This window comes from Centroberyx affinis, unplaced genomic scaffold (genome assembly GCF_046629955.1).
Source record: "Centroberyx affinis isolate AG114_WGS23_722 - 3 ecotype Tasmania unplaced genomic scaffold, CSIRO-AGI_Caff_v1 ptg003645l_1, whole genome shotgun sequence".
NCBI lineage: Eukaryota > Metazoa > Chordata > Actinopteri > Beryciformes > Berycidae > Centroberyx > Centroberyx affinis.
In genome coordinates, this window is record NW_027281553.1 from 229266 (window position 1) to 240921 (window position 11656).

Sequence of the window (11656 nt, forward strand, 5' to 3'; positions counted from 1 at the left end):
GTGCAGTCATAGTGTAAATAGCCGGCTGAAATAAGACACTAGAAGTGTGCAAGTTCAATCATAGTCTACTTCTGATTTACACTTAACACTAATTAGGGTGCTGTATGCTACTCATGTTACATCCAAATGCAGTAACCCACTAGTTACTAAGGAAGGAGTTTAAACCCTGAATTTGGAATGAAGCAGCCCAGTGTAGGAAGATGGTGCCAATTGGCAGTCCATCTATTGTAAGTGATGATGTGTGATGGGGAGGTCCCATCCAGCAGCGATGATGACAGAAGAAACTACTCCCCACCAGACTCCCGCGTTTGGACGTGCACAACGTGCTGTGAAGCATGCTGGGAGCATTCCTCAGACGTGCCCTCATGTGGAGCCAGCACTGCCAGGAATAGCTTTTATTTTGGACAAACAGAAGGCCTGGATGAGGGAATAGAGATAGAGAGGGAGACCAAAACTAGTCTAACGTTTACTCAAATTTAAATTTCATGACACAACAAAAATGACGCAAATTACTGTATAGTTGAATTTGTGCTTTATACTGTATGTTTTTCTCCAAATAGCCTAATGACAGTATCGACTGAATGGCAATAACATTTATATTGTTAGCTAACGTCACACCCCCCCGTCCCCAGCACTGGCTAGCTTACGTTAGCTAACTAGCAGGATTACATGATGCTAGCGTGACAAAATGCAAAGTTAACAATCAAAATTGCATACCTTTCTCCTTAGCACGTTTGTCGTCTGCTTCTTTTTTCTTTTTTTGTACTGCGCCCCGGATGGCTTTTGCCTTTTCATTTTCTTGCTCTCCACATACACTCCACTCCACTATACCCATCAATGATCTAGCATGTTGTGACTGATGATCACTCACTGATGAATTTTTTTTTTTCTGGGCACAATTTTGGCGCCCCCCTCAGGATGGCGCCCTAGGCGGCCGCCCATGTTGCCTATAGGAAGCGCTGATAGTGTATATCTAAACACATGCCCCCACCCCCTGCAACACACACACATACACACAAAGAATGCATGCACTCACAAGCAAAGATATGCACACACACTCGCAGACACAAAACCATAAACCACTAACACTTACGTCAACCAGCTTCTTTTTTTACGGCTCTTGTCTAGTGGGGGAACAGGGCCAGTACATTGCTGAGTAATGACTGTAACTGCAGGGCAAAGATGGTCTAGATGTGGGCCAATTAGCCCTGTATTTAGAACCACACATATTTCACTATGTGCCCGATTACGCTCTGTATACAAGCACCGACCAGGCATCCTGTAGCGATATATGATCCCGATTCCCTGGGCATGTGTGTACAAACTAGCTAGCACGTAATTCTGGCCATGCTTAACATCGAGCTGAGAGCCAGGCCTCGTCTGTCTGCGTTTCTTTAAGTATCCTGCTTAAGTGTCCAGCATCAAGTGCATGTGTGTTACATAAGACCTAAGGGTGCTCTGTGAAAAATGTTGGCTCTTACGACGGTATATGCTACTTTTTTTCTACACTGGTGTCCACTTAGGCTAAGATGGGGGGAAAGATGGAGTCTGCTAGTGAAGAGCCTCTCCTAAGTCAAAGTTATTTCCGCTGAACATCATTCTCATGTGGGCTGATGGTTGGTTGATCACACCTACAGTTTGTCTTTTTTGTATTTGGTTCATTTAGGTTCACACTTCCCAGTTACAAGCCAATCAGGGCTTGTAAACAAAAGTCACATGGTCTCACAAGTAGCTTGTTTATTGAGTAGAGCTTTGGTAACTTGTCATCCCAGATAGAGATTTTGCTGTAATTTCCCTACTCTGGTGTTCATACCAGTTAAGAACACATGAAGAAATAGCTGAATATGAGCATCAGTTGATCAGTTACCCACGGTTAATTTGATGATGCTAGGCTCTCCAAGCATGAGTAACTGCTGGTTATCAGATGTCAACATCTGTCTCCTTATACCCATAAACCCTTGTGTTTTAGTGTCATTTCCTATAGTTGGTTCAGATTATGTTCTCACTCCTAACGAACCGTACCGCAGTTTGCTTGTTAGAGGACTGAGACCCACTTTTCAGGCGTGTCAGTGTAGTTATTTGGTGCCACCTGTTCCAAGAACTTTTTTTTTCACCTGTGCAAATGAACCGAACTGAAGAGGTAAACATTCTAGAGTTAGAATAAAACCGCTCCAAACGTGTGGTGAATGTTGTATGGCATTGTTTTTGTTTTTATAGATTTTTGCATTTAGAGCTTTAAAATGGTATAATAGAGGTCAGTAAATTGCTTGATTTATTCATAATTAAATCAGCAAAGTACATATTTTCCTGTGAAGTTAAATAAGCCTGGGTTCAAGGCGTTTGGTCACATACTCATCTATCATCAACAAGGAAATCGCCACATACTGTACAGAACATAAGAGTCGAGCTTCTCATATCTCTCATACATGAGGTATTCCGTTTCAGGTTTCCAAAGAGGTGAGAAAACGATAAGAAAGTGCAGTGATGAAGCACTGGAGTGCAGATAAGAGTCGCACCATTCCTCTTTTTTCCCCAGATCATTTTCATGATGTTTCTGGATTACCTCCAATTACCATATTTGGACATAGGGAGAGTTACAATATTGAGAGTGTGTAGGAGAGAGAGGTACTTGTTTATAGGTGTGTGTGTGTGTGTGTGTGTGTGTGTGTGTGTGTGATGGCGATGGAGAGGTGTATGTGTGATTTGTGACTGTCCAGACCAGCAACTGCGCCCCCGCCCCATGAAAACAAAACAAAACAAAACAATTTGGCTGATCCCTTCAGAGCCTCCCTCCTCACTCACATGTTGGAATAGGCCCTCGCTTACATAACGGAGGGAGCGGAAGGGTCCATTTCAGTGAGAGCGGGGGTGGGTGGGGTGAGAAACTGAGAGAAGTCAAAGGTGGTTTAGGGCCACGGGCGGCTCAGGGGTTTTTCTCACAGCAAGGCCCTTCCACGCTCCTCTCCCCCGGTCCCAAAGGATCCCTGGCATTTTAGAAGCCCCCCACCCCAGGGGGATGGGAATGGAAATAAGCACAATACACACACACACACACACACACACACTCAGATCCTAACTCTATACACAGTCTTGCACAGCCCCTCCTTCCTCAGTGCTGTGTTTACATTTCTGGGACATGTGAAAGCTGCAGACAAGGACCATGGAGCATGAGAGAGGAACAGCTGTGTGTGTGTGTGTGTGTGTGTGTGTGTGTGTGTGTGTGTGTGTGTGTGTGTGTGTGTGGGTGTGTGTGTGTGTGTGTTCCAGTGTGGTGTGCAAAAGTTTGAGTGAGACTAATGAAGTAGTCTTCCTTTCTTGAGCTTGCCTACACGTGTGTTTATGATGTGTATGTATGTGTGTGTGTGTGTGAGAGAGAGAGAGAGAGAGAGACTGAGAGAGAGATACTCATCACCTTCTTGTTGAATGATGCATTTTGGAAAAGCAGTGAGCCAACGCCCTTTGGGGGGTCACGGCCAACACCATTCCAACTGTCCTGTAGTTTTCAGGCTTCACATTTTCAACATTGCACTGGCACATTTTAAATCAAGCAGGAATTGGCTCTGAGGTGACTTCAGCAGCAGTGAAACATGATTGCCTTTTTAGGCAGCCAGTAGAGGGGAAAAAACATTTGTTGAGCCTCTCGCCAAACAGCTGTCCTTTTGCTTTTACAGCAAATAAACAGTTTATGTTTTCAGCCATTATCTGAAAGTAGCAAAACTTCGGGAAGCGATCCGTTCTGTCACAGAAGGAACGAGCAACATTTACTCTTGTTTTCAGAAACTTTGAACTCCCTTTTAGCTTCTTATACTGACAAAATAGTTGTAACTGTTTTCAGCAGCTGATAGTTATGAATGTTTGAATGATTTATAGTCTGAAGGATTGATGCTCTGCTTTCAAGTGCAGAAACTTTTAACTCCTGCTGTGAACCTGACATGCAGTTTGTGCTCATTCCCACTAGAAGGCACTATTGCACATGTAAGCTTTTTTAGGAGTCCTATTAGAGCTGTCAGTCTGTGTTGCCCATGTTGTTCACACCACACCTGGGTCAAATAGTATTTACAAATACATTTTAGTGATTGCTTTTATGTGCATAGAGTGCCAGATGGGTGCGATTTGCCACATAGGACAATGCACAGTACCAGAAAGTTGAGACAATCAGAGGAAAGTATTCTCAATTTAGTGTTTATTTTTAGAAATTACAAATTACCTGAGACTGAATTGTCCTGATGCAGTAAACCATCTGGTGCTCCCTGTAGGTTAAAACAAGATTAAGATTTATTTGACCCAAGTCTGCTCCACACTCAACAATAAGAGGCACCTCAGAAGAGCCAAACAACCCATTTTTCCCAATCACATGACATCACTGTATAGGATTTTTTTTCCTCCCTCAACCTGCATGGTTTTAGGAATTTTCATTGGGACATAAATCAGTCGCCAGGGGCAAGCCATGAGAAAACACTTTCAAAATGTATACTTTCTTCTTTTTTTTTCCTGACGTGTTTCATACTCTGCAAATTAGGCCCGTTGAAATTGATTTAGTGCTTCATTGCTCGCGATTGCACGTTTAGCGATGCTTTTCATCTTTTCGTTTTATTCCCAGCAAGGAATGGCAAGGAATGCTAAATCATCTCTAGTCAAAGCAAAATGAAAGTTCATGCATCATTCCAGCAGCTCCGTTGAAACATAATCACATTGAGGCATGTCTAAGACAACTAAGCTCTCAGCATGGGATATTGTCCAAAATGCAGTGTATAAACATAGGAATATGGCCTTTGTGTAGCCATTGTGGAGAACTTGTGCCAGCGCAGATGGTATGTGTTTTTTAAGTTTCCAAAGAAAGCAAATGGCTTGAGAATGTGAGGGGCCGTCGAGGGAGAGAGAGGGAGAGGAGGAGGAAGGACGTATGGAAAGGAAAGGATGAGTGGCCCTGGGCACACACCCTTGGTCTGACTCACCCAGAAGATACACACACACACACACACACACACACACACACACATGCACCTACACATAAAAATACACTACAAAAACAACAGCAGAACTTCCCATTTGAGGTTAGTTACAGTATATTCACACTGCCAGGGGGTAGGACCCTAGAAACAGAAACACACACACTCAACACACACCCAACACACACACACACACACACACACACACACACACACAAACACACACACACACATATACACACATATCAGCTAATTCTCCCTCAGCTCAGTGACTGAACAACAAAAACATTCAAGCATTCCAAGACCCAAAATCAATGCTGTCTGTTTCCTTTCAGATAGTAACACACACACACACACACACACACAAACACAGATTGTAACTTGTTTCGCCGTCTACTCTGAGCTTGCTGTGCCTGACTAAATGGGCTGTGTCTCAGGCTCTAAAGATGCTTGGCTGTATATTTAGCTCTGGGTCGGAGGCTCTGTTTTGGCTAGGGTTTGTGCCCGCCGCTCAGTGGGAAACTCCCAGCACGTTAGCTACCTCTCCTCTCCTTAAGGAGTGGGCTATAATTTGGCGAATCGGTCAAAGGAGCCTCTGTGCTCATGTGAAAGAAAGCACATGGGATGGTGGTGGCAGAGATAAAGAGGTGAGACGGGGTGAGGTTGAAAGCCAAGCTCTGGTGTATTTTGTAGACGACAGACACGTGGCTGTGTCTGTGGCCACAGCATGGCCGTCTGTTTGTCTTCGCGTGACAAATATTCAGAGATGAAGATACAATCGTACATGAGTCATAGAGTTGAAGAAGGCTCTTAAACTCATTCCTGTGGGAGAAATATGTTGTTCTTGTCTGTGAATAAGCTTTGGCAGTGTGATTGTCAATTGTGCAGGAAGGGACCTAAGAAATAGATACAGCCTTTGTTGATCGTTCCAACAATGCAGCGTTAAGGGGGTATTACGTAATCTATGATCAGTGGGAATTGCATCAGCAGAAGTTGTCTCCTCCTACACTCTGGCACAGCTCCCACCTCTCTTACGCCTCCTGTCCACTTGAGTTACAGTGGCCTGTAAGTGACACAAATGATAAAGTCACAATTTATTGGCACCTGGTGAAGGAATCGCTGAGTCTTTGGTATTGAGGAACAACCCTATAAACCCCCACAGATGTGTTATGGTCATATTGTGCTGTTGGGCAGTTAAAACATTACTTATTTCCCCTTTAAGCAAAGTAATGTTCTTACTACTGTGTGTGTGTTCTTGCAGCTATTTTGCTCTGTTCCTACCACATCGGAGGGGTTTTAGGTTTGTGAGTCAAAAGCCTGCACTTAACTTGATTTTGAACAATTGAACCATTTAAATGAGTCTATGAAACAGACAATCCCAGATAGGATTAAATCTATACAGCCAAATTTAAAAAATTCTCACTCAATAACTCACTAATTTGTACTTTTCAAGCGTTTGTTTTTGTATAGAGTGTGTGTTGCTACTGCTAATGTTTCCCAGCTCCATCAAAACTTGACTTCAAAGCCACAGCTCTTTCCTGGCTCCCTGGTGAGGACCAGACTTGTGTGTTTGTGATTGGACAGAGACTTATCATGAGAGGAAGGCATGGTGTTTGCTAGTGTTGTCACGATACCAAAATTTTGACTTTGATACCGATACCAGCCAAGCTGCTGCGGCTTCCCATCAAACAGCCATAGATAGTTTCTTTGAAGAAGAGTTACAGAAACTACAAATAGTTCCTGTAGGAAATATTTTGCTGATACACAACTTCCCCTGTTGTCTCAAGCTCTCAGAATTATTTGCAAATCTGATTTCAGTCTGGTTTGACAACTTCAAGAGTGTCACTCTTGAAGTTGTGAGATGACAATATGTTGTGACTATTGCTTCAGACACACCAATACACACACATGCATGCATGCACACACACTTGCACATCTACATGTGCAGACTCACACACATACAGACACACACACCAGCCATCTGACTGCTGAAGCCAAGTAATTGTACAAAGCTGAAAAGCACTCGTGACAATAAGTCAGTGTGAGAATGTGTGTGTGTGTGTGTATGAGTGTGTGTGTGTGTGTTTCTGTGTATACACAGAACAGGCCCTTTTCGTGTGAAAATGCCCATGGCTGCAAGCTTTGGCCTCAGAGCAAATCCACATTCTGCTTTTAGAGCCTCAAGCACCACAGTCTGCTGTTTCCTTTTCCTTTATTCCTAGAAACAAATCTGCCCTCCACCACTCTCCCACATGTCAGATGTCCAACAACACATGCTAACACCCCCCCCCCCCCCCCCCCCACACACACACACACACGCCAATTTGGTATCTCGCTATATTACCAGTGGCATCATATTGGTAATGTAACTCACTTATCTAATTTTCTTTTGTTTCTAAATGCTCCAAGTTGGTATGTCACTGTTCACATTGGTGTTTGGGGCGAGTTAGGATCGCGCTCAAGTCTCTCTCTCTCTCCCTCTCTCCCTGGTTAGTGGTTTAGTCTGGGCGTTTGGAGGCTGTATTCTGGGGCCGGTGCAGCCAGACTATAATTTCCTCTCTGGATTTACTGTTTATATTCTGCTGAAGCTTTCTGCAGAGCCAGAGCTTCCTGGGTGTCACAGCCCAGCTCCCTGTGTGGGACTCACAGTGACGACTACCAAGGAACAGGCTGGCTCGGCCACAGCCTTCCAGTATGAAGCGCTTTGTATCCAAATTGAGATATGCACCATTTTAACAGCATCACACCTGGGAATCTTGGTGGCTTAGTTGCATATTTGTACGCAAAATATCTCAGACTTGAATCCATCTCATGACCATGGTCTTACAGTATGTCATGCACTCCAATGTTGATGAGATATACTTTATTAATTCCAGACGGATGCTCAGCTGTTCTGTCACAGTAAACAAGTCAGGAGTCAGAAACACCCTCAATGCCAGCAGACACAAGCACTACAGAGAGCAACAACAATCATAAAAAATGAATCACCAAATAACTGAGTGTGTGTGTGTGTGTGTCATATGTCTGTGCATGTGCGTTCTTCCATCTTGCCTGTTTGTCCCCACTGTGTGCTATGTAATAAAACCATAAATTATCATTAAAATGATAAAAAATGTAACACCTGCTTGTACAGAATTATTGCTTGCATTGAGGTAAAACTTTGAGGCCTCTGCTTTTAAAAAAGTGATGCAATCATCATTTGCTAAATAATATATTATGTGCAATTAAAATGTTCTTTTAAAAGCATTGGTCATCGCTTTTCAGTCCGCTATATATAGACATTAGCAGAGACAATGTTTATCATTGCTGCTTAGACTGAATTCTGTAGGCTTAGTTTTCTTACTACGTGTGTGTGTGTGTGTGTGTGTATGTGTGTGTTTGGTCTGAGGCTAGCCAAGCCCGCACTAGCTCATGACATCATGGATTGCTCTGATGTTTTGTTCATGCTGTAGTTTTCTTCTTCTGCTCTCTGCCATGAAACTCCCTCTCTACCTCCACCACCCTCCGTCTTTCACCTCCTGCCTGCCTGTCTGTCTGTCTCTCTTCATTTCTCCCGGTTTCTTTCTGTTCTCTGTGTGTCTTTCTACCTCCCTTACTCTCTGTTCCTTTCCTTTTCCCTCCTTTTCTCTGCGTCTCTCTCTCTCTGTCCCCTTTTTCTTTCTCCCTCTCCTTCTCCGTTGGCTCAGTCCTCTCTACCACTCTCTTTTTTCTGTCTCCTTCTCTCTCCCTCTCCCTGTATATGGTGTTGGAAAAGAGCGGGCCACGGATGGGCTCTCCGGTCTTGGCTAATGGAAGCAGACTTGTCTCTTTGTGTAAATATTTGCACAGGGGGATTATAGATGGTCCCACGCATTTTAAGGTGGAGTCCCACTTCACTCCAGGCCACATTAGGGCAAGGAACGGCTCTATTTTGAATGGACTATTAACATAACATAACATAACATAACATAACATAACATAACATAACATAACATAACATAACATAAAATCCGATCAGCGGTGTGAACTGAACTGAACTGAAGACCGATCCATAGTTCCACCTGATTTCATGGTGGAGGGGAATGACTTATCAATATAGCACAGCGCAGCAAAAGAGTCTGAATGAAGTATATGCTTCAGAGTGTCTTTATGTATTTGTATGGTGTGAACTGGTGATTTGTGCATCTTTCTTTAACTCTTTGATGTATGAAGTGTTGGAGGTATTGATCTCACCTTCAGTCTTTCTCTCTCTTTTGTTTTTCTGGACAGGCGCCCAGCAGTGACCTCCCTCTCAAACATGTAGACACTACGGTGAGTTTCAACTTAGACTCTGTGTGTGTGCATGTGTGTGTGTGTCTGATTCTGCCTTTTATTTCACTTGCCTCCATTAATCTGCCTCTATAATGCTGGCAGACATAAGACTTGTGTGTTTGATGTAGAAAAGATTTATTATGAAAGGATACAGTAGTCCTAGCTAGCATGGACGACAGCTGTACTTCTTAAACAGCAAATAAACCTTCGAACTGCAACTATGAGACTTTCACTAGTGAAATGCTTTAGAGAACAACTTCAGGCGTATACCTGATACCTATTTTTTGGTCCCAGATCCATGGGCCTCCACAGGAACTAGGTCAAAATCTGTTCCAGTGTTGGCAGTTTGGGGCTGGCCTTTAAAGAATGCCCCCGTTTTGCATATTACTCATCAGATTTACTGCCCAGTTCATGCGGTTTTCAAAAATACCACAGATAGGACGTTCTCATCATATTAAAAAAAACACAAGTAACTGCTTTTTGGACAAGATGCTCCGTTTCACATTTCCATGAGCCTTGAGTACCGGACTGCCGGACTGAATAGTTGAAGTGGAGTGTTCCAGCTAAAACAAGTCAAACAGGGATTTCTTTACTGGGAAATGAGCCAAGCAGCTACACCAAGGCTGATTCGGTTCCCATTAGACCCATTTCCTTGACTGTTTCTGACTGGACACTGAAGGCACGTCGCTGTGTGATTAGCTGGTGATTTGTGACCAGAAATGCTGGATTGTCAGTGAAATGTAATCTGATACTTAATTGATCCCTGAAGGAGAAATTCTCTTTTTTTTGGGGGGGGGGGGGGGTCAGAGGTCAGGGTTTAGGGAGCTTTCAGGGGTCCAGTGCTCTAGGACACTTCAGCAGTGTGCTTGCTTGCTATCACTGAGGCTTGAACCTGCCGTGAACCAGCCTTGTGCAGGAGGTTGTCAAGTTCAACATCAATCCAAACAACAACAAAACAAAATGTTGATAATATGAAAATTTGAAATATTATGGCACTGTGAAATTTCATATTAAAACAGCCTTGGAAACTGTTTTGAACTAGCCTGGTTCTAGATTCCTGAATTGCGTCCCGCCCACTCTTCAGATTTTGCGAGCGATTCAATGAGACAGTCGAGCCAATCTGCGCCTTTGTGGGCGGGACTAAAGTCAGAGTCAACTGAAGTAACTTCAGAGCGGCCGGATATGTCAGTCACTAGTGATTGGTTAGGTTTGGTAAATCTCCCCCTCCCCCCCGACACACACACACACAGAAAATGGCTAACAAGCTGGCAATCTGAGGCTGAATAATGGAGTGGTAATGAAATGGCCATTCAGTCTGAATATCAAGCTAGTTTTGAACTGATGTCAGAAAGATATTCAGGTCCCAATTTTACATGATGCAGGTAGAGTAGCAGTTATGGACGTCATCTCAACTTTTGACACAGTTTGAGTTAAATTGTGAACAATCATAAGGTTTACTGCAGTCCTAGTAGTGACTGGTATTTAGGAGTAGAGTCATTTGTACAACATTTAAATCCTTGACTGGTCTCATTGATATTACCATACCCATAACACTGCATCATTATTTTGGATGTTAGACAAATATCGGTGGTGAGACTCGGGTACAGTTGGGTGTTATAACACACAGTGTTATCACTATCGTTAACTTCAGGGGATGTTGACACACACATCCATACATGCTCTTACGCGCGCACACACACACACACACACACACACACACACACACACACACAAACGGACACACACACACACACAAACGGACACGGTGGTTAGCCAAATCAAACTCCAGTCCTTATATAGTCTTTACATGTTTTCCTTCTACATTTGTTGGTTGCTGTGTTTGCATTTACATTAATGTATGTTTGTGTAATCCATCAGCGGCCTGTGTCGGACTCACTCTGTCTATGACACAACTTCCTGTGATTTGTATTTAGTCTGGGAAAGGAAGGATCACGTTACCGATTTAGAGTTACCACCCAAAGCCAAGTTACTGCCCACTTTCTCCACAAGTACAAAAATAAACACAAAATCACCCATGTGTCTCAGTGTGTGTGTGTGTGTGTGTGTGTGTGTGTGTGTGTGCCTGCTTTTATAGGCATTTCCTTTGTTATTCTTCACTTGATTCAGTGTACAGAAAGCACTAGTGACGGTATACAAAAAAGCACACAAGCTTATGCTATTAGGCTTGTTGTTCATTATATCTTGTGTATATTACATTGTGTGTGTGTGTGTGTGTGTTTCCTCATGGTACTACAAGCCATACATGAGCCTCATATCAGACACAGTCTGTTGCGCAGCTCCTGAGTTTTCCATCTCAGGGCATAATTTGGCCTGTGCCCCAACTGAGGGGCCGAACCTCAACCACACCATCATTAGAAGTGTGTGTGTGCGTGTGTATGTGTGTGTGTGTGTGTGTG

The 11656-nt window shown here is 43.4% G+C and overlaps 1 long non-coding RNA gene across 1 annotated transcript in view; it reads left to right on the forward strand.

Annotated features, from left to right (window-relative positions):
* The window catches only part of LOC139661899 (uncharacterized), a 28611-nt gene extending 19371 nt beyond the window's left edge, over nucleotides 1–9240 (forward strand). Inside the window, exon 3 of the long non-coding RNA XR_011696615.1 lies at nucleotides 9198–9240. This is a non-coding gene — a long non-coding RNA (uncharacterized lncRNA). The remainder of the gene's footprint in view (nucleotides 1–9197) is intronic.
* Nucleotides 9241–11656: the final 2416 nt, after the last annotated feature.